The following is an 18,318-nucleotide window of genomic DNA, read 5'->3' as shown; positions in this document are numbered from 1 at the left end:
AACATTTACTATCAGGACTCTGAAACTTTACTGTAATTAAGGGGAAGATTAGATGTTAGAAATGTGTAAAAATGTAACTGATACCTTATCTACTTCCACTGCAGAAATTTGCCATGCAAGAAAATACAATATAAATGTCTACATTCGATAAGCAATTTTCAGATCACAGTAGATTTCATTATTACCATAACAGTCATTACTTTGCAACTTCTGACAAGAAAATCACTAATCCAACTGAAAATTACCATGCATTTTTCACTGGAAAACTGTTAACGTTAGTGTACAAGTCTCTGGAATTCATGACAAAATCTAGCATAAAAAATGGAGTAATTTCTCATAGATATGGCACACTTAACTTTGTGTTTAAAAAAATTTAGCTACAAAATTTCAGCTTTGCATTTTTATTTAAACCCATTCCAGAACTTGCATTTTTTAAATTTTCACTTTTCAAAATGTTAAGATCATTGGAGATTAGTACATTTCACTAACATGACATAAGACAAACAAGTACAACATGAGCCTGTGCCCCACTTGGGGCACTAACAGTTTTATTAAGGAACTTCTATGAAATCATATGATTGGTACATTGGCACTGATGCATCTTGTAAGCATATTTGTTTTGTAATTTCAAATGAAAAAAATATATCTTGGCCTTAGCCATATTACATTTTGTTAAAGTCTAATTTCAGAAGGTGCTGTCTTGCAAAACAATCATTAACATTGTATTACCAATACTACATTGTATAGAAAACTGTACATTGTAATAGTTTGCAGTTTGAAAATTGGCAGCATATTGTGGAAATAGCTGTGAAATTAGTCAACATAAGTACATGAAGCCTGATTATATTAAGTACTATATATATATATACTGTATATTCACTGGTACTTTTAACAGCTGTTATAAAATTATAAAATTTTGTCTTCCACAACCGATGCTATCATGGTACTTTCCTTAACAGATCATTTTCAAAACCTGTATAATGTATATTTTGAATATAAAATTAAACATTAAATGATTAAATGGCCCTACACTGACCCATCATTTTAAGGTGAACATTAAAAGTCCGGTGCGTGCTGCATGCACAAGTCAGGCTTACACATGCCCACTGTATTTTCAAAGCTCCAAGATGCATGGGCATCTTGGGCTGCGTGCACGTCTCACTGGGATTCCAAAAGGGGGGAGGCATGGACATGGTCGGGGGGGGGGGGGGGGGGGGGGGGGGGGCAGGGGCATTTTGGGGCGGGGCCAAGAGATGTGCACGTAAATACTTATGCGCCTGAGTACTTACCTAGGTCCAGTGATGCACAGTTTAATTCTGCTATGGAGGAGATGTAACTTAAAAAAATAGCAGTGTCTTATGGGTTTAAAGTGGTGACTGGGGAGAGTGCAGGCTATTAAACAAGGGGGGGGGGGGGGGTTTGGAGGACCTCGCTCTTAACTGGGTGAACAGGTGGATGAACTGGTGAAGCTGGCAACGGAATGGACATGCACCCATGTGATAGAAACGGGATTTTTGTGGTTAGGCACACACCCACTTAAAACTGGGTGCACATACGCGTGCGGCCAGTGTATTTTATAGCATGCGCACATATGTACGCACCGGTTTTATAAACACTGCATCCGAAGCACATGCCGATGCACCCATGCACTGCTTTGAAAGTTACTGCCTTAATGTTTACATTTTACTGTAATATCACAATTTGAAGTAGTAAGCTAAATTAAATAAAACTCAGTGTCTAAAACAAAAATTTTTAAAGGAACTTTCTAGAAACCTGTGTTTTGGGCAATAGAAATGTAAATTGCTTTTGCATCTGGCAGCTAAATGAATACTGCAAGTCAATGAGTTTTATATCTATAGCCAGCAGATACGCATGCTTGGGATAAATCGTTTTTTTCTTTTCTTACATAATGTCAATCAGCTAGATGAAACATTCTCACAATTCCTACAATTGCTTATTTTTCCATTTCTAGGATATTCACAAAGCCTTGCATTTGCAAAATAATTTCTTTATTGAAAAATCTAAATGTGTGATTGCTTTAGCATAGAGCCAGGCTGATCTAGATTATCTAAGAACAGATTCAAAAAGATAAGATCCAAAAATTGCAGCTTCACTCAGTTAACCAAAGCATTATCCTTTAGCAATCACTGCAGTTTTTCTTAGGTTTTTAAATTACTTGAAATATTTTAGAGAAGGAGAGTAGCAGGAGATCTGCATGTCAAGACTGAGAAGCCTTTGTGTGAGAAAAGGTTGAACTTCAACTATATTTTTTTTTGTTAATGAAAGTTAGGAGCTGATAACTTGAAAGTCTGGCCAAAAATAAGGATAATTTTTTGTGTTGTGTATAGTTCAGTCTTAAATGAAACATATAGATCTTTATTTTATTTTAGTTTTTTTGCTTTGCTGTTTCAATCGCTTCTGTTTGTTGGTGGACTGTGAGCCGTAGTTGACAGGCTGCTAAGCCTAATCTTCTTATTGGTACTACAATAAAACTGAATAGGTAATGAACCCTGTGATATGTTGAACATATAGTTTGTTTTTTATCCTGCTTAGTAAACTGCAGAAGTGAAGACAAGGTTATAAGTCAAAGCAAGTTGTGATCATGTGTTGATTGGTCAGTTTTGAAGAATTTTAGACTTGGTGTTTACCGTGCATTCACCTAAACATGTTTTACAATATATGGTGGGCTTGCTGTTCATTTGCAAATGGATATTAACAAGAGGACTGATATGTTTATTGGCCTATACTTGCAGACTGATTGCTGTTTCAAGCACCTCAGCAGAGCCTAATAAGCTTAAACAACCAGTCAAATTATTTAAATGGCTAAATGAGGCAGGAGACATGCTGACATATGACTTACAAATTGTAATGCTCTTAATCAGCTTTTCTAACATAATAATTTAACCTACAGCCAGTAGTAAATTATCTGTTATTATCCCCTTCCTCTTGTGTGCATAAGACATCATCAACCTTCCTCAGTATTTGTGTTGACACTGGCAGCCAATCTCATTTGACTTTTTTTTTGCTTGATTCTGAGCATTTACTCTAACATATGGTATAAAACCAAAAAGCTACAACTTGTGTGGTGTTATATTGGGTAAGGCTGCAGGTAAATGACAGGGAGGAAACATTCTTGCAAAGTTATTGCAGTGCAATACAGCTATGACAGATATTGACATAACATTGCTGACAATATAATAGCGAAAATGGAGACGCTAGAAACTCGACTGCTCATGTCTCCCACTGTCTTGTGTCTTCGTGATGACTTTACCGTAGTTGTGGTGATTGTGGGTCTCCTGGTTGACCTGGCTACATTCAAATCTTCATGTGCCTTTGACTCTTTTTTCACATCTGAAAGAGGAAAACAGGAATTAATCACTGGTCTTCTCCTAATGATTTAACTCAGTGGTGCTCAAACCAGTCCTTGGGCTCTCCAGGCAGTTTGCTTTTTAGGATATCCTTAAAGAATATGCATGAGGCAAATTGCATGCATGTCTACAATGTATACAAATATATCTCAAGCATATTTTTGAAAAACTAACTGGTTAAGGGGGCCCGAGATCCAGTTTAAGCACCACTGACTTGACTTGTGATGGTTCTGGATGACATATTGGTTTGCATTTTGATTTGTTATTTGGATTGCAATCAGCAAAAATATTCTATGACAAACCAGGCTAGTAGTATCTTGACTCTAAAACTTAATGTTATCCCTAGAGTTGTCTATGTAGTAAACATGTGCTAAGAAATAGGTGTGCTTATAATAATACACACCATAAACATGTGAACATACTAAATTATTGATATGTAGCACCCATAAATGCTCAAAGAGCTATGTAAAAGTGAGTATGGCCCTTTGAACATGAATGCATTCAGCAAATAGTGACTTTAATACACGTTCCCCTGCATTAATAGTCCCAAAAGAAAGGGCCAAGTTTAATGGGAAAAATACCCTCCTGACCCTCATTCAGGAAACCCTTATCTATCTCAATTGCTGAGGAATGCCCCCTCAAATCCAATCTTTAGTCAAGACTCTCCTCTCTCCCCAAGCCTCCAAACAGAGTCAGGATCTCCTTCCCAGGCTTCTTTTATATTCCTCCAGGCTCTTCTTCCTAGGACTCTAAAAATCCCCCTATTGTGCTGGCATGAGGAAGGTTTCTCACCTCCTGTAGGCTCCAATACTTTTCAAATGACACCAACTGGTAGCGCTACACAGTATGACCAATATGCAGGGCATAGGGTCTAGTGCTGCCAGCTGGCAACAAATTGGGTGGATGGCACTATACACTATAACCTGCAATTTGGGTCATGGTGCTGGAAACCAGTGCCATTTGAAAAGTAGCACTGGAGCCAGCTGGAGTTAAGAAAGGATCCCCCTACCAGTAGGGAGGGGGATTCTTGGTGGGGTGGGGAGCTGAAACAGATGCAGGGGAGTTGCAGTAAATGGGTCTTAGTTGTCATGGGGTGGGGATGGCATCCTGGCTATGGATAAGAGATGACGTGGGGAAGCAGGGGAAGGTCCTGACTGGGCATAAGGGATTTGGCAAAAGGGGTATAATTTGGAGGAGAAGAGGCACATGATTCTGCCTGCCTCCTGTACTTAACTGCTCGTGTGTTGATTTTGGCATGCTATCAGTTAGCTACACCTCTACAGTAGATGGTGAATTTACTATTGTAACATGTTATGAGCTCATCACTGTGGTTTTTGTCTATTTACAGAGGCATGCAAACTTTAATGCAGCCTTCTTAGCAACAGGTTACTGCATGCAGTAGTCTCCTTAATGCATAGCATTATTTTTACCACAGCTTAGCACATAGGCCCCATGTTTAAAATAACTACAGTACTTGAATGTAATCTGCTTTGAAGTTCCAAAAAGCGGAATATAAAAATCAGATAAAGTGTTGATCAACTGTAGTAGTAGAAGTCCATAATTGCTCTATCATTTAAACTGATAAGTTGAGATAATTATATGTTTAGATTGAGTGTCATATTAATTTGTATTTGTATTTTTAATTGTGTTGCATATCACTTTGTGTTTTGATATGGAAACAATAAACAAATGTAAATACATAAATAAAGTCAGATACAGCTATTACCATGCAAAATTTCAGGCTGATAGTAGACAGTCATGCAATCAGATTGGAGCTATATGAACTATCTAGGATGTTGCATCTAAACCTTGTCGCACAAGACCTTGACTAGGTACAATCAGGGTCTCCTGTTTGTCAGGCCTGACTCATATTTCAGGCTTAGTTAAAAAAGATCTTTAAGCTTGAGGCTGATACAGATGCTTAAGTGGTGCTGCACTGTATATCCTTATGTACAGTGCTAACAGTAAAACCACAAAAACCAAGCAGATAAAAACATTGTTATGCTTGTTGTGCCTCAGCCACATGATGTACCTGCACTAAAGTCAATGGCGCCAATTGTGGATGCTCAGCCAACTCACAAAATACATCATATACATCATATGGTTGGCAGCTTTCAACTACTAAAGCAATACAGTTCTTCCACAAGCTACATGCTTTTCTCTCACTCCCCCAGGAAGTGACCCTCAACCTGCCTTAGACTTGGCTTGTAAAATATTCTTAAATATTTTATTAGCTGGGGAAATATCACTGCAACATTGCTATAGATTTCTTACCAAGGTCAGTTGTTTTGATTAGAACACACAATAATGAGAAAATGCAATTCATAAGAAAATATACTAATATCTCTGCACAGATATCTTTATTCTACAGTGCAGTGACTTCTGCAGAAATAAAGAACTGCATACATTTGAGATAAAATGATATTTACAGTTCTACAGCCTGAGCAGTGAAAAGCCAGAAGTAGACAGCTAGACCAAATTCTTCTTGTCAGTATATGCAGGTTTTGCAGCATTATCTGCTTTGTCTTGTGAAAATAAAACAAGGACTACATGCTATAAGAAGGCTGTTGATAAGCATTTTGCTTTGCATTTTTGTGCAACCATTTCTTTGGGATCTTCCAGAATGCAAGGACCCCCTCTTGTCTCCAAGGCCACCAAACTCCCTTTCTTCACCACAGTGTTCCAGCAGGCAGAAGGATAAACGTTCAGCGTCTTAGCTAACAGGGGTGGGCTCCCATACACAGTCACTCACTTGAATTAAACTCTTTTGATCTGCAGTACTCAAGCATGGGATATCTTTCTTTAGGGCACTTCTGACTTGGAAGGAATTCACTGGACACTCAGGTGAGGTCTTCAACATAAATTTACTGCAACCAACAATACTTAAAGTCCAATTTCCAACATAATTTTTTCAATTTATCATTTCACAGCAAATAAACAGTGCAAAAGTGCCTCTTTCTCAGTTTTAATAACTGAATCAGTGCCCTTTAGGATGGCAAGCACTAAGTAAAGACCCAACACTTTTAAGTGGTAGAAAGTGGGCTCCTAGTAGGGCTGGAATTTCCTTATCTCTTTCTCTGATGGAATACAGGACTTCTAGTGGAGATATTCCCCCCCAAAAGTATCAAAATCCAAAACTCTCTCTCTCTCTCTCTCCTTCTTAGTGGGCAGAAACTGGTGGCATTCAATTCCTCTCAAAAAGAAGAGAAACAAAATTCTCCACAAAAATTCTTCCCTCTTCTTCGCTGTCAATACTCTTTCAGTTCATGGCTCTTCCTTCTTAGCTGGATGGAGGTAGTCATAGCACCTTTCTGACTTACAAAGCAGGAGTGATAATCCTCATTTGGCAGGATCAGGATCCCCCCCCCCAAAAAAAACAAACCAAAAAACCTCTTCTCAAAATCTTCTCTTCACTAGGGATGGACATCGGTACCGGACTCGTTTCCAGTATGGATTTCGGTTAAAAACCGCAGGAAATGTTCGTTCCCATGATTCTTACCCATTTTAATCAGCTGTGTCATGCTAAAAAAAACCCAAAACACCCGACCCTATAAATTTAATTCTTTTACATCTCCCAACCTCCCGACCCCCACCCAAAATTTTTGAAGTACCTGGTGGTCCAGCAGGGGTCCCGGGAGCGATCTCCCGCTCTCGGGCTGTCGGCTGCCACTAATCAAAATGGCTCCGATGGCCCTTTGCCCTTAGCATTTGACAGGGTATCCGTGCCATTGGCTGGCCCCTGTCACATGGTAGGAGCAATGAATGGTGCAGGCCCCCTGTCACATGGTAGGAGCAATGGATGGTGCTCCTACCATGTGACAGGTGCTCCTACCATGTGACAGGTTGTTAGGAAAATAATTCATGCATTTTTAGACTGCATTTTAAACTCTATGCACATTTTTTTCCATTCACAAAGAACTCACAGAAGTGGGCAGCCTCTCCCGAAAAAGAATTTGTGGATTCATACAGCCTCCCATGCCCATGTACCTGGTCATGGGAGGCTGTATGGACCTGTCCTAGCCATCAAGTGGAGAAGAGTTTCAGTCTAGGGGCATCAATGGGGTTGGGTTGAGCCGGGTCTGAGGCATGGTACCGGATTGAATGGGGGGTGGCATGGCCAATATATGGTCATATCCCTTTGGATGCCAGTCAATGATGGCATGCCCAGTGATAAGCTTCCATGGGATGCAATGCTGACAATACCTCTGGTTTGTATTTGGCTGCAGGGCCAATGACATGATGTCAGGGTGGGAGGTGGAGCCATAGGAAATTGAAATCTCTGTGGCTCCTATTGCCTGCCCCTGGACCTGAGCATTCCCTCCCATCCCACACTTTAGTAGTTACAGCAAATAGTTTATAAAAGTAAAGCATTGCATGATTACTTGATTTGTTATCCCTCTTGTGTCAGGGTGCTTGAGCATAGTTCTAGAGGAGAGGGGCCAGAGGGCTCAAGTGAAGGTATGACAATGGTTATGATCCTGGACATGGAATGGATGACCCTGAGGGTTTAGGAGCCTATAAACAGGCTACAAAAATACCTTGATAGTCTGTTTGATGACAACAGGAGAGGCCAATCAGACTTGCTGTGTGTGGAATTCTGCCTGGTTGAATCTCCTCTGTGACATCATCAATTTGGAGAAGGCTCCACTGGGACAGAGGAGGGGTCTTGGGAGACCCAATGATACTAATCAAGAGTCAGTGGTAGGTATAGGTAGCCTTAAGTGCCCAGATTTCTTATCTAATAAATGTCTGCTACAATTAATATCTAATCTGGTCCATGATTGATTGTGTATTACATATATCAGTCCAAGTGGAGGGTGGCCTAGCTGTGGTCTTGCATACCCCAGTTAAAAATAGGTACAAATGTCCCCTGCTGCTTTGTACCCAAGGCAAATTCTAATCTTTTCAGGAAAGTCAGGATAGGCAGAGAAGTGGGCCTGATTGACTCTTCTCTGCCTATCAGAGAATCTCTGTCAATCAGAAGTGGGCCTGATTGACAGAGTAGTAAATCACCTGGACCAGATAGTATACACCCCAGGGTTCAGAAAGAACTAAAAAATGAAATTTCAGACCTATTTCAATTAATTTGTAACTTATCATTAAAATAATCCGATGTACCAGAAAATTGGAAGATGACCAATATAACCCCTATATTTAAAAAGGGATCTGGGGTGATCCGGGAAACTATAGACTGGTGAGCCTGAATTCAGTGCTGGGAAAAATAGTGGAAACTATTATAAAGAATAAAATCACAAAAAATTTAGATAGACAGATTATGATGAATTACAGGAGGACTCTGCAAGACTGGAGGACTGGGCTTCCAAATGGCAGGTGAAATTTAACATGGACAAGTACAAAGTGATGCATATAGAGAAAAATAACTCTTGCTGTAGTTTCACAATGTTAGGTTCTATCTTAGGAGTTACCACCTAGGAAAGAGGCATTGGCTCATTGTGTTGTGGTGATCAAAAAAATGAAACTGAATGCTAAGAGTTATTAGATAGGGAATGGCAAATAAAATGAAGGATGTCATAATGCCTCTGTATCATCCATGGTGAGACTGCACCTTGAATACTGGGTGCAATTCTGGTTACCACATTTCAAAAAGAATATAGCTGCACTGGAGAAAGTGCAGAGAAGGGCGACCAAAATGATAAGGGGACTGGAACGGTTGCCCTATGAGGAAAGGCTAAATAATTTAGAGCTGTTCAGTTTGGAGAAGAGACGACTGAGGGGGGGGATATGATAGAAGTCTACAAAATCATGAAATGACTTGAACAAGTTAATGTAAATCGGTTATTTACTATCTCAGATAATAGAAGGACCAGGGGGCACTCCATGAAGTTAGCAAGTAGCTCATTTAAAACAAATTGAAGAAAATTCTTTTTCACTCAGCACATAGTTAAACACTGGAATCCATTGCCAGAGGATGTGGTTACAGCAGTTAGTGTATCTGGGTTTAAAATATGTTTAGATAAGTTCCTAAACTGCTATGACGGTAATTAATAAGCAATAGTAGCTTGTGATCTATCTAATGTTTGTGTACTTGCCTGGCACTTGTGACTTGGATTGGCTTCTGTTGGAAACAGGATACTGGGCTTGATTGACCCTTGGTTTGACCCAATATGGCATATTTTATGTTCTTATATAAGAAACCTTTTCCCATATTCTGTAGCTAAACATGGTCTCTGTTGATTTTCTGGAGTTGCATTATTTCTTTCTTCCTACTGAAACCTTTGCTCAGTCAGAACATGTAAACATTCTCTCCTATACATGTTTTCTCTTGTGCCTGCATTTCTTCCTTCTGACAGAGAGTTTTTTTGGGACAAAACACACACCGGTTTAGCCAAGAAAAAAGAAGGGTGGGAAAAGTAGGCTGAGATCCTAGAGGTGTACAACAAAACAAAAAAGAGATGGGTCAGAAGAGAAATGTATTTTTTTTTCTTTTTTCAATTTTTTTTTTTGTGGACAAAACACCCAAGTATAGCCAACAAAGAAACAATGTGGAAGAACTAGGTTGGGACTGAAGAGAAGTACAAGAAAATGAAGAACCAAAAGAAAGGAGGGGAGGGAGGAGAACATTGTATTTTTTTTTTCCTTTTTAAACATGTTTTTTCTGGGGAAAAAACACCCCAGTTTAACCAGCCAACAAACAGGGTTAGAAAACGGCTGAGATACAAACAGCAAACAATGTGAAGGCACAAAAACACCCACGCTAATAAATAATAGGCATAAGCAGGTAGGTAAAGCAGTAGCAGCAAGACTCCTAAGGTGGTACATTTGGAGCATGGCATGTAAGCATGGTGCAGCAAAACACCTTTGGTGGTGCATAAGGGGGTATAGCTGGTAGGAACGTGGCAGCAGGACACCTAAGGTCATATATCTGTGGCATGACAGGTAGGCAGAGTGGCAGCAAGGCCTTCAAGGTGCTTAAAGTCATCTTGCTACTCACATGGATATTCTGGAAATCAAGCAAAGATAGATTGATTTTCAAAAAGACCAGCTTTTCCATCAATTCTGCCACTAGCCTTGAGTGATGATGGTTCACCTTCACGAGGCCCTCTGCCATTGAGAAGACACCTTCACTGAGATCAATAGTTGGTAAGCAGGAAAGATAGTGCTGATCCACCTTGGCTAGACTGTTGAATACTGTGCCGAATATGCCAGTGCATCTGTGCCCATGTCCTCGATGGACTCTGTGAGATAGCATGCCACAGAAATTTATGCTGAGGTCTCCTTTTCTGGGGCAGGACATGGGTCTTTCTTTCCAGCTGCTTAAGCTATGGCCTGTGTCAAGAGAGATGGGTCTTTGCGGACAATGTGGTTTTGTCATATTGAAGTGGGATAAGAAGTGATAGCTGACAGATTACTACTCTCTGAGGTGGCAACTCTTTCCTGTGCTACATTCCCACTGTGCCTCAGCCACTGGAACTCCAGTTCACATACCCTAGCTACCAGCATCTCCTTCCTGAATGAGAGATGCTGGGACTACAGGGTGAGATTCCATTTTACCAGAGTATCACAAAGTTTTGCAAGCATATCTGTATTGTTTTGTGTGAGATGTTTCAGTTTCTCATATACCTACTGTTGCAAGGAATCCATAAACTGCAACACCTCTGCTTCTATTCCCTCTTGCTCATGGGAGCACTCTAACTATCCCTCCAGAATATTTACAATAGGGATGATCCCACCCATTGTGGTGCTTCTGGATCTCAAATCCTCCATGGCATTCTTAAAGGCCTTCCGAATTTATACCAGCTGCTTCATCACTACCCAATCATGATGCTTTAGTGGGCAATGCACACCTATTTCTTTTCCCAGAGAGATCATGAAGCGATATCTGCTGCTCCAATAATCTCTGCAGCATCATATAGGTGGAATTCCAGTGGGTGCCAACATATTGAGTTAAATACTTATGAGGCATTCTGAAGTCTTCCTGCTTCTTGCAGAGAAGCTGCTCTGCTTTCATGCTTCTTTGGAAATTGTCTGCTATTTTCCTGCACCTCTTTATAGGGTTCTTCAGGAATGGATTCCTTTCAACCCTGTCTCAAACCTCTGGACATCCCTTGCTGCCAGGTCCAGCAAATATCCAAAGCAGTGCATACTCTGAAAGCCCCACCTTCTATTGCCTTTACCTTATTTGCACCACATTCTGTCAAAAAAAACCTTGCCTGAGTCACGTGATGTGGTGATCTCGGCTAGGCGCACACCAACCGAGCTCCAGAAGTCTCACAAATTTTTGCAACTTGAGTGATCTTATTTTAATTTCAGTTTGTTGAGAACTTATTGACCATTTACCTACCTGGCTGGATGATCAGGGAACGCCTTTTACAACAATATGGCTACCAAACTACAAAGAAAGGAGAAGGAGAAGTCAAAACTGCCTGATCCCAAAATGGCGACGAAATCCTTGGAAAGGTCGGAGCTCCCGGGGGATGAATCTTTAGAAGACATGATCTCACAAGCGGTTATCTTGGCTCTTGAAGCTCGGCTACACCAGATATTGAAACAGATTGCTGAAGTCTGCTCTTCCTTGTTAGAAATGGAAATTCAGGTGAAAAGAGTGTGGGGGGGGGGGGGGGGGGCGTACCACGCTGCTAGAAGACGACGTAGGTTCATTGGAACGCAAAATGTCAGAGCTGGAAAAAACAGTTAAAGCTCAAGACAACAAGATTGATGAGCTAGAAAATTGGTTGCATAGAAACGCTTTGTTGGCTTTTCTGAAACCATTACAGATGCTGACCTTCCTCGTATTTTGGAAACCTGGTTAATGGCCCATATCCTAGATTTTCAGACTTGTAACATGGGACTAATAGAGCGGGTGCATCATTTGGGACCCCGGCAACAAGAACCAGAGTGGTTATTGCGCGAATGCTGAATTACACCCATAAAACAATCATTCTGCAGCACTATCACAGAGAACGGGAAATTAAATATGATAATAATAAGATTTTAATCTTCCAGGATTTTTCAGCAAAAGTGACCGACTTCACAAGGTATTTACCCCTATATGCTCCGATCTTGTTGCTAAAAAGATTCGACTCTCTTTAGTTTACCCTGCGAAGTTAAAAATTTGGCATCAAGACTCCATTAAGACTTTTGACGAGGCCTCCCTGGCACGAGTATACGTCGACTCGTTTTCACAGGAAAACAGCACACAAGATGGCTGATCACCTCGTCGGACATTACTTGGATGCATGGCTAGACTGTATACCTGAGAGATCTATGATTCCTCTACTCGTTTTGAAGTGTGTGTTCTTATTGTGAGACGACTGAACACATCTGAAATGATGACTCCAGATCCCAGATTTGGGATATTTCTAACAGTTTGGGGGGGGGGGGGGGGGGTTATGTTCTAATACAGATAATTTTTGTTTTTGTCTTTGGGTTTAGGGAGGGTGGGAAGGGAAGGGGAGAGGAGAGGATGTGTGAGGGCGGGTAAGCTGCCCAGCATACTGCACGAAGCATACTGTCCAATTAATACCTTGGGATTGTGTTCTTTTTCGTGACCCAGTTCTGGTATGGCCGTTTTGTTATAATCCAGAGCTCTACGGGTATAAATATTTATGGATAGCTCAATGGCGGGGACTGTACTAACTTGGAATGTTGCTGGTTTGGGGACACCCATAAAGAGAGAGAAAGTTATGCAGGGAATATGGAAATTAAATGCAAAACTGATTTTTTTACATGAGACCCACCTCACTCAATTAGAAGCAGCCAAACTCAAAAAGAAGGGGATTGCAGATTTTCTCTGCTGCTGGCTCTACCAAAAGCTGTGGTGTGGTGATATTCCTGCACAAAGCTCTAGATTTCAAATTAAGCAAGTAGCAGACCCGGGTGGGAGATATATTATTGTATCGGGATCTCTTATGGGCACTGAGGTGACATTAGCCTCTGTATATGCCCCAAATAAATATGATCAGGTATTCTTCAGGGAATTGGTAATGCAGTTATCCACTGTGGCAGATCACCCGTTAATTATGGGAGGAGATTTGAACTGCATTGTCGACCCCACCCTGGATAGAACACCTAACAGGGGGGGGCCATCCAATGGGTAACACCAAAGGCCCGCCATTTCTTTGTAAACAACTATAACTGTTATATCTATGGCGGACCTTAAATCCAGGAATGTGGGAATATACACATTTGGCTCATGCTCATGCATCCTGATCCAGGATAGATTATCTCCTAGTTTCTGAAAGGCTGCTGCCCAATTTCTTGAAGGCTTCTATTGAAGATTGTAAGGAGAAGAGCAACAAGCTCCTATCCCGGCAGGATATTAAGCGGGTCCCCACTAAGCAGTTGTCCAACTATACCAAGGGGAAACAGCAGGGGGCGTTGAGAAAACCAGTATGGACTACAATACCCAGAATTCCAGAGCGGCAGTGGAAGGCTCCTGACCAGAAGGAGGCTGAGGTGGATGCCGAAGGTGATCTGGGAGAATTAGATTCAGCTGAGTCCATGCTGTGGGAAGGAGAGGGTGTGTCTCTGAGCGGGGATGAAACGGAAGAGAGCAGTTGCTCAGGAGAGGAGGAGGAAATGGACTGGGAGTTGCCTACAGAGGACTCTTCTGTATCCAGCATGGAGATAGAGTAAGTGAAAATGGAATGTGACACTGAACTGAGAAAAAGAAACCTGTTGGGGGAAAGGGTTTGTCTCACCTGTTTCTCCAAAAAGGCACTAACTAAAGAAGGTGCTGACTGTGGGGGAGAGGTGCACCATTACTTATAGCACAGCTGTAGGGGAGAAGGGGCGAGTTGTGCTGGATCCCCAAACAGGGCTGTCGTGGCTAGGATGGAAGCCAGACAGCAGACATTTGGATAAAGAGGTTCCAGGTTGCAGCTTTTTCTGTTATAGGACTATAGAAAAAGGAGTATGGCACAATACTGAAAGAGAAAAATAAGCTGGAACTATTACTGAACTATTCTTGGTTGTTGTGATTTGTTTTATTAACCCATGCCCTGTGGGGGAGGGGCAAAACTGTTATTTCCTTGCTTGTGTGAATCTGGAACAGGTTACGTGCCAGAGTGACAAGCCTTGTTAAGGATTCGGGCATATTTTGAAAGGCTTGCCAATAACCATATTGAAGGATTGTCAGAGCCACTAGGAATACAGCGGAAGTCAGTAGTTGCAGTCGTGTGATCAGGTGAGGAGGGCCTGCAACGCTTGGGAGGAAGCCAATAAGCCCCGCCGGAGAGCCAGCAGGAGGAGACCACGACAAGATTTACTTATATCAGATCACTCACCAGTCTTGGCCCAGCCGGATTTAATTCATTCCCCTAGGGGTACCCAGTAGCATATGCTTATCTATTTGCATTGTGATCCTCTATTCTCGGAATATTTGAGAAGGCAGTGGGCTGATTTTGCACAGAATAATGGCCAACATTCCACGCAACCCATACTATTCTGGGAAACGGCCAAAATGGTGTAAAGGGGGTCTATAATAAGTTATGTTAGTCATAAAAAGAAGAAAATGAACAGCGAGCTAATAACGCGACAAAAAGAACTTAGAAAACAACTTACGAGTACCACTTCTGACCCTACATTAGAATGGTTTAGGGCCAATCAGAGGGCAATAAATGACTTGCTACATCAATGGGCTACACAGTCTTTACATCATTATAAATACCGAATGTTTCACCAGGCTAACAAACCTGGAAGGATGTTAGCATGCCTCCTCAAGAGCCAAGACCCACCCAAATTTATAGCGGCGATAAAAGACCCCGCTGGTAGTGTAAAAATAGGATCTTTGGACATTGCGAATATTTTTTTCCCATACTATAAAGCATTATATTCCTCAGAGGAGACATCACTGGTTAATATTAACAAATATTTGGACCAGATACATTGTCCTTCACCGAGTGACGTGCAGCGTTCCCAGTTAAATATGGACATTTGGGTTGAGGAAATTGCAGAGGCGATTAAAGATCTACCTGCTCAAAAGGTTCCGGGCCCTGATGGTTATGATTCTTTATTTTATAAATCATTGAGTCAGGAAGTCCAGGACTCTTTGCGGGCAGTATATGAAGCCATGTGTCAGGAGGGACGGATGCCAGACTCTATGGCTATGGCCACTATTATTGTCTTCCCCAAACCGGGCCAATATATCCCCTATTAACGGCATCCTACAGGCCGATTTCACTGTTAAATCTAGACATTATGATTTATGCGAAGATTCTCGCCAATCGGTTGAAACTGGTAATGCCGCATATTTTAAGGGGAGTCCAGGTAAGCTTTGTGTAAATATTCACAAAGTGCTTTGTGCTTTAGAATACTGCCACCATCACCCTGTTCAGGACCCTCGTCTGGTGGCATGTGACACTGAAAAAGCATCTGACAGGGTCGCTTGGAATTTTTTGAAACAAGTACTTGTTAAATTTGGTTTTCAGGGTAAGATTTGCGATTACATCAACCTACTATATACTAACCCATCGGTAAGAATTCTGGTCAATTGTACTCTGTCAGATGCATTTTTATTAGCCAGGGGGACGAGAAAGGGGTGCCCCCTTCCCTGCTACTTTTCATTCTGTCAGTGGAGCCTTTAGCGATAGCTTTGAGGTTAAATCCTGGCATTGTTGACATCTCTGTGGGGGAGCATCACTATAAAACCTTACTATTCACTGATGATCTTTTACTCCTGCTATCCAAGGTGCACACAGCTTTGCCCTTAGCACTCCAATTATTTGAGGAATATCAGGAGATCTCAGGTTTTAAATTAAATCTGGATAAGACCAAGGCATTGGATGTTCTGGGCAGCTTGGAGCAGGAGTGGCCCTCTTTTCCAGTTAAGTGGGCAGGAGACAAAATAAAGTATCTTGGAATATACATTCTTGCCAATACCAAAAAATGATATTCTCTAAATGTGCATTCTGTGTTAGATAAGATTTTGGCCAAATTGGAAGCCTGGAAATCCTTTCCCATCACTCTTTTTGGGCGAATTGCAGTAATTAAAATGGCCATCACTCCAAAGATACTTTATGTACGTAGTATGCTCCCCGTCACTCTCCTCTATAAAGACTTAAAACGTTTACAACGAGGTATTATGGGCTTCTTATGGCAGGGTAAATGGGCGCGGCAGATTTATGCCACAATGATGGCACCTAAGGAGAGAGGAGGGCTGGATTTTAAAAAATACACATGGGCAGCCATCCTTCGTTTCCTAGGTGATTGGTTAAATGGGACATCAGAGTATACTGAGTATCCGTTAATTGTAGATATTTGTAACCCAATTGATCCCAAACTTATTTTACACCTCTCCTACAGAGAACTTTCAAATGGGTATAAAAGCTCACCTGGTATATACTGTTAGGTAGATTTGGGTAGATTTGCGTAATCTTTTGCATTTATCCATGCAGGTCTCTACACACTACTCCATAAGTGGAAACCCTAAAGTGTTATTCTATGCTAATTTATCTCAGGGATTTTCGCCTGCGTTGTCTCAGTGGTCTTTGGGGAATTTTTTGATAACTGAGATGGACTACCTTCGGTCATTTGGAGACATGCAGACTCAATTGGGAATGCGGGCAAATAATTTTTTGGGGTATGCACAGCTTCATACCTTTGTATCCTGGCTATTGAGAGCAGGTACATTCCCATTACAGAATGATGCTTATTTGTTTCTTCTCAAACTATTTCAAAGCAAACAAGGTTCTATGTTCCTATTGTACAAGTTTTGCCAGACAGTTACCAATCATGCCATATTTGATCATTTGGCTCACAAATGGCGAGCAGATTTGAAAGAGGAACTCGACTCTTTGATGTTAAAGGACTGTTATATGTCTATATTTAAAACTACCAACAATGTAACATCTGGTATGCCCATTGTGGTTTGTTCTCCACAATGGGCATACCAGATGCATCTCAGCTCTTCTCATACCTGTCAGAAATGTCACCATCCCCATGCAACACTGATTCATGCTTTCTGGGAATAAATACAAATTCAAAGTTTCTGGGAAGAATTGTGCTCTTGGTTATCTGCTCTATTTCCCACTCCAGTGGTTTGTTCCTGTTTCTTTTGCTTATTGAACAATGATGTGGGAGACAGTTCATTAAATAATGATAATATTGTATTTTTTGCGAAGTCCTGTCTTATTGCAAAGAAATGTATTTTACTTCATTGGATGGACAGTTCAACTCCGGATGTAAGCCTGTGGAAAGCAAACATGACTGAACTTTATCAGTTGGAATATGGCTCACAATTTCTACTTCTCCAACAAGAAGAAAAAGTTGTTTAGAGACATTTGGTATACTTATTTTATGACTCTTCTGCATGCCATACAGCAGTTGTTCCCTTTGCCTAGCAGCCATGCGTGAAGGCCACTGATGGGATTGGAAGATGGTGGTCATGAAGAACAGAAAGGAACAAATAGACTCTTATCATGCTTTTCACCAAATGGTGTTTATCATGCTGGGTAGTAGGGGTGAAGGGAAGGGTGGGATTCAGGGGGGAATGGAGGGAATGGGGGGGGGGGTGTACATGGAGTAAATGTACTGTGGGGCTTTTGGCGACATATGTACAGTTTGTTTTCTGTTATGGTATTTTCAAAGTCCGACAGTTTGAATAAAAATAATTGAAGAAAAAAGAACTTGCCTAAAGGCTTCTGCTACTTTGGTCTAGCTGCCAGCCCTCCAGCATCTTTCTTATGGCTGATAGAATATTGCATAAGTATGGGGTTATGCATCATCTGGGTGTGCAGCAAAGCTCACCTGAACCTGATGCTCTGTCCACTCATCAGCTGTTGTCATCCCCTTCCTCAGCCAGGTATAACCAATGTGTTGTCACTGAAAGTTAAGCGTGCATTGCATTCATGCTGGTCCAGATATTGCTGGTGAAATGCGTGCTTTCTTCTGCCTTAGCCAGCTGCGCCTGCATGCAACTATGACACTGATTGTACAGGGGCACTTTGTAATTTGGGGCTAACACATGCAGCAGATGCTTACAGCCCATGTT

General features: G+C 41.3%; 1 protein-coding gene across 1 annotated transcript in view; it reads right to left on the bottom strand.

Annotated features, from left to right (window-relative positions):
- Positions 1–385: 385 nt before the first annotated feature.
- The window catches only part of LOC115098742 (glypican-5-like), a 1,173,655-nt gene continuing 1,155,722 nt past the window's right edge, over positions 386–18,318 (bottom strand). Inside the window, exon 7 of the mRNA XM_029615616.1 lies at positions 386–3,351. The gene's annotated coding sequence lies outside the window, so the exon portion shown is untranslated. The remainder of the gene's footprint in view (positions 3,352–18,318) is intronic.

Source organism: Rhinatrema bivittatum, chromosome 9, assembly GCF_901001135.1.
Source record: "Rhinatrema bivittatum chromosome 9, aRhiBiv1.1, whole genome shotgun sequence".
Classification (NCBI taxonomy): domain Eukaryota; kingdom Metazoa; phylum Chordata; class Amphibia; order Gymnophiona; family Rhinatrematidae; genus Rhinatrema; species Rhinatrema bivittatum.
The sequence above is the reverse complement of the archived record's forward strand: the minus strand, read 5'-3'. Positions and strand labels throughout refer to the sequence as shown.